The sequence below is a fragment of the Nannospalax galili genome, unplaced genomic scaffold (assembly GCF_000622305.1).
Source record: "Nannospalax galili isolate Female #2095 unplaced genomic scaffold, S.galili_v1.0 scaffold251, whole genome shotgun sequence".
Lineage (NCBI taxonomy): Eukaryota > Metazoa > Chordata > Mammalia > Rodentia > Spalacidae > Nannospalax > Nannospalax galili.
In genome coordinates this window covers 2,043,788-2,048,709 of record NW_008329576.1, presented here as the reverse complement: position 1 = coordinate 2,048,709, position 4,922 = coordinate 2,043,788, and positions in this window count along the sequence as shown.

Sequence of the window (4,922 nt, the reverse complement as noted above, 5' to 3'; positions counted from 1 at the left end):
AGAGGAAAATGAAAATAATGAAGAGCATCTGGAGTTGTACCCTCATCCTCATTACTGATGTTGGACCCTCATCCTCATTACTGATGTTGGACCCTCATCCTCATTACTAATGTTGGACCCTCATCCTCATTACTAATGTTGGACCCTCATCCTCATTACTAATGTTGGACCCTCATCCTCATTACTAATGTTGGACCCTCATCCTCATTACTAATGTTGGACCCTCATCCTCATTACTAATGTTGGACCCTCATCCTCATTACTAATGTTGGACCCTCATCCTCATTACTAATGTTGGACCCTCATCCTCATTACTAATGTTGGACCCTCATCCTCATTACTAATGTTGGACCCTCATCCTCATTACTAATGTTGGACCCTCATCCTCATTACTAATGTTGGACCCTCATCCTCATTACTAATGTTGGACCCTCATCCTCATTACTAATGTTGGACCCTCATCCTCATTACTAATGTTGGACCCTCATCCTCATTACTAATGTTGGACCCTCATCCTCATTACTAATGTTGGACCCTCATCCTCATTACTAATGTTGGACCCTCATCCTCATTACTAATGTTGGACCCTCATCCTCATTACTAATGTTGGACCCTCATCCTCATTACTAATGTTGGACCCTCATCCTCATTACTAATGTTGGACCCTCATCCTCATTACTAATGTTGGACCCTCATCCTCATTACTAATGTTGGACCCTCATCCTCATTACTAATGTTGGACCCTCATCCTCATTACTAATGTTGGACCCTCATCCTCATTACTAATGTTGGACCCTCATCCTCATTACTAATGTTGGACCCTCATCCTCATTACTAATGTTGGACCCTCATCCTCATTACTAATGTTGGACCCTCATCCTCATTACTAATGTTGGACCCTCATCCTCATTACTAATGTTGGACCCTCATCCTCATTACTAATGTTGGACCCTCATCCTCATTACTAATGTTGGACCCTCATCCTCATTACTAATGTTGGACCCTCATCCTCATTACTAATGTTGGACCCTCATCCTCATTACTAATGTTGGACCCTCATCCTCATTACTAATGTTGGACCCTCATCCTCATTACTAATGTTGGACCCTCATCCTCATTACTAATGTTGGACCCTCATCCTCATTACTAATGTTGGACCCTCATCCTCATTACTAATGTTGGACCCTCATCCTCATTACTAATGTTGGACCCTCATCCTCATTACTAATGTTGGACCCTCATCCTCATTACTAATGTTGGACCCTCATCCTCATTACTAATGTTGGACCCTCATCCTCATTACTAATGTTGGACCCTCATCCTCATTACTAATGTTGGACCCTCATCCTCATTACTAATGTTGTAGCTCTTCATCTGTGCATAATTCATATCCAACCTGAGAAAAAATTTCACTGATTACTCCATTTGGTTTTCTTTAATTCTCAAAACACCAGAGTAAGCCAAGATCTTTTACTTTATGAGTGCCAAGAAGCTTTAAATATTTTTTGATTACTTACTAAGTTAAGTATCATGCATGTAAGTCCCTAAGGATACTATTTAATTTTAAAATTCAACAAATTACATACCAAACATCTTCAAGGTAAATGCACTCAGTCTAAGAATAAACAAGATAAATTCTTAGAATTTCTCACATTTTAAGCAGGGAACACACAAAAAAATGGGAAAAGTGCAGCAGATGTTGGAAATTATTACATTTGACATCACATATTCAAAATGTGAAGATGGTTGAAGCAGGCTATGACTCAAGAGTTAATACCCTGAACAGCTTCACTCTTTCCCACACTCTAGCCCCCGTCTCACCTTGGGCCCACGCCTGCTCCTGCTCTTCCTGTCTCACATCTCAGGACTATCCTCTTAGCCCAGACCTGCACAAGGGAGAGTCCACTTCCAGAAAGAGAGTCCATAATGTCAGTGAAGGCATTGTAGCCAGCAGCCAGAGTAGGAAACTGGCTGATCACATTGTTCATGCACGGACAGGAAACATAAAGAGCAAGTAGGAAGTGGGAGAAGGCTATAAATCCTCAAAGTTTGCCCTCAGGGATGTACCTCTTCCAGAAAGACTGCACTTCCTAAAGATTCCATAGCCTCCCCAAGCAGCACCACCAATAGGGGACTAAGCATTCAAATCAGGAGCCTATGGGAGGTATTTCTCATTCAAACTATAACACCCACCATGATAAGATAATCAATTACATTACTAAGCATATCTCCCAAATTAAAAGCAATTTCATAAGATACTTCCTAAAAAGGAATAGATTCACAATGATCATATAAACATATTACAGTTTGACATTGCCAGACCTGATTATTTTATTCCTTTCTTTCACAGTCACATTTGCTTCCCCTAATGTCAGGACAGAAACTCTCCATATTTTACCTACAGCTAATACTCCAGGCTTTCTCTGGGAGGAAAACATGTTGCTTTGATTAGTCCAATCTCAGATCAAGCATGAAGACATTGTCTTTAGTTGGAGAGGCAATGTGGCTCTTTCTTCCCTAATATTGGCAGGTGTGACTTCTTCATCCAACAGAGCAGTGCTTCCAAGACTCAGTCTTGAGCAAGAGAAGGAGACCACCTAAACATGGAGTTAGAGGAGATGCTCTCCTGGTCCAGCATTTTGATTCCTCAATATTTTCCTCATCGACACTTTAATAGAGTTTGGAAATATATATCCTCTCACACGTTCTTAAAATGACATTTAAGACTTTTAAAGAAACTATTTAAGTTTAAATAGTTGCAAGGATCTGACATCCAGCATATCAGAATGCTGACATTTTAAATAAAGCTGCCACTTCACACTCTTAAATGTACCCAGTGGAATCTAAATGCCACCGCAATTTGACTTCCACCCTCAGAAGTTTTTAAAAGACAAGGTATTTAAAGTTAAAAATTTCACAAATTCCCTTTTCTCCTTGAACTTATATTCACCCACAGAACTTTGTTTTGAAATTTGGGGGCTTTGAAGTATTTTATTGATTATTTTATCATATGATCTTGAAACATAAGTATATATATTATTTAAATTTTCTATAGCCAAAAAGTTCTAAAATTTTGCTTCTGAATATAATTATAATGTTTTAATATTGTATATAACTTATTAATCTTGATAAATATTAAATATATCATTGGAAATACATCTCAAGATTTTTTTAATTGGTCATGAATGACTTAGCTAATTACATGGGATTCAGCATCAACACTGTTTCTAGTTTCAAATTGAGCAATGATCAAATGATTTCAAACAAATCAGTTTGTAGGAATGAATAAACTTTTGTTTTCTCAATGTGGCTTAATTCTTGGTATTCTTAAGTTGTATATTTGAAAATATAGCATCGTTTTTTTTCCTCAGAAAATCCATCTATCACTTTAGAGAGATTTAGATGCCTTGTGTCATACATAGCTATTGGCTACTCAGCTGGTACAGATGTTCACATTCTTGATATTGGCACCATATTTCACCCTTGCCTGATGTCAGTGTGATTCTCCTGTCTTCCATGAATGAGAAATGTGTTTTTTAAATTGGAGTAGGGATATTGGGAGAAGAGAGATGGGAAAGTCACATCAGCATGATTTCTTGATCACAGACAAATTTGACATGTGAAAACAGACCACCTGGAAATGCATCCTCATTAAGCTCTCTGTAAGTGTATAACCTTGTGGTATGATACCCCAATTTTAAGATTACTGACCTATGGGCTGGAGGGATGGATCAGCAGTTAAAAATGAGTACCGTTATTCCAGAGGACCTGAGTTCGGTTCCTAGCACCCATGTTGGACAGTTCACAACTTCCTAGATCTCCAGCTTTAAAGAAACCTCTTCTTGCCTCTGTGTGCACCAGCACACACATAGCATACATTCACACACACACACACACACACACACACACACACACACACTAAAATAAAAAAAATAAAAATAAAATAAAATAATAAAAATAAACCTTAAAGTTACTGGCCTGGCCAGGCATGGTGGTGCACACCTTTAATCCCAACACTCAGGATGCAGGACAGATGGAACTCTGAGAGTTCCAGACCAGCCATGGCTACATAGTGAGATCCTGTCTCCCAAAAAACAACAAAGAAATTACTGGCCTAACCTTAATTACATAACCCCATTTATTTCATCAAAATGTAAGAACTGCATACAAGATTAGCTCAACCAATCTAATGCAATATTTGTTCATAGTTGGCTAGTAATTAGACGGTTGTAAAATGTACAACAATGACTATGAAAGGCATGATTTGGCTCTTGTAGTAGATAAAAGAAACATTGCCAAGTGATGGGATCAGGACTCAAGATGAAGAGGGTGACTGCGAGCAGGTAGTGACATTTTCATTGTGTGCTAGGACGTCTGAAAGTGAGAAGAGCAAAAGTGAGCAGATGTTTAAAAAAAAAAAAAAAAAAAAAAAAGACTACTATCCTCAGGCCTCTTGGGGTAAGTCTATAGCGCAGCTCTCCGCGCTGGGACTCCCTAAGCGACATTCACCCTTCCATCCCCCCCCTTGCCGTTCTATACTCCTAGTTTGGGCCCTGCGCCATTCCTAGTCTTGGGGCCCCAGACACCTGGGGAACCAATACTGCTTCCTGATCCTTCTCACCCAGAGCAACTCAGTCCTTTTCTTGGGCTCCAGGAGCACCACTTCTGGTCCTGGCCCTGCCCTCATCTCCCTCTACTTCCCTGGTCCTGCAACACCCGCCAGCCTCTTTCTGGGGCTGACAGCCTCTTTCTGGGGCTCCGAGGCTTACCTTTACTCTCCCTGATCCTTTGCATCCAGTACAACCCAGCTACTCAATCCACTCCCTGGGAAATCTTGGGGCTTCTTCCCTCCCCATCTGCCTTTGCATCCCTGCGTGGCACAGCCACGGCAAGGGTCTCAGGTCAGTGCCACCCAAGTTCCT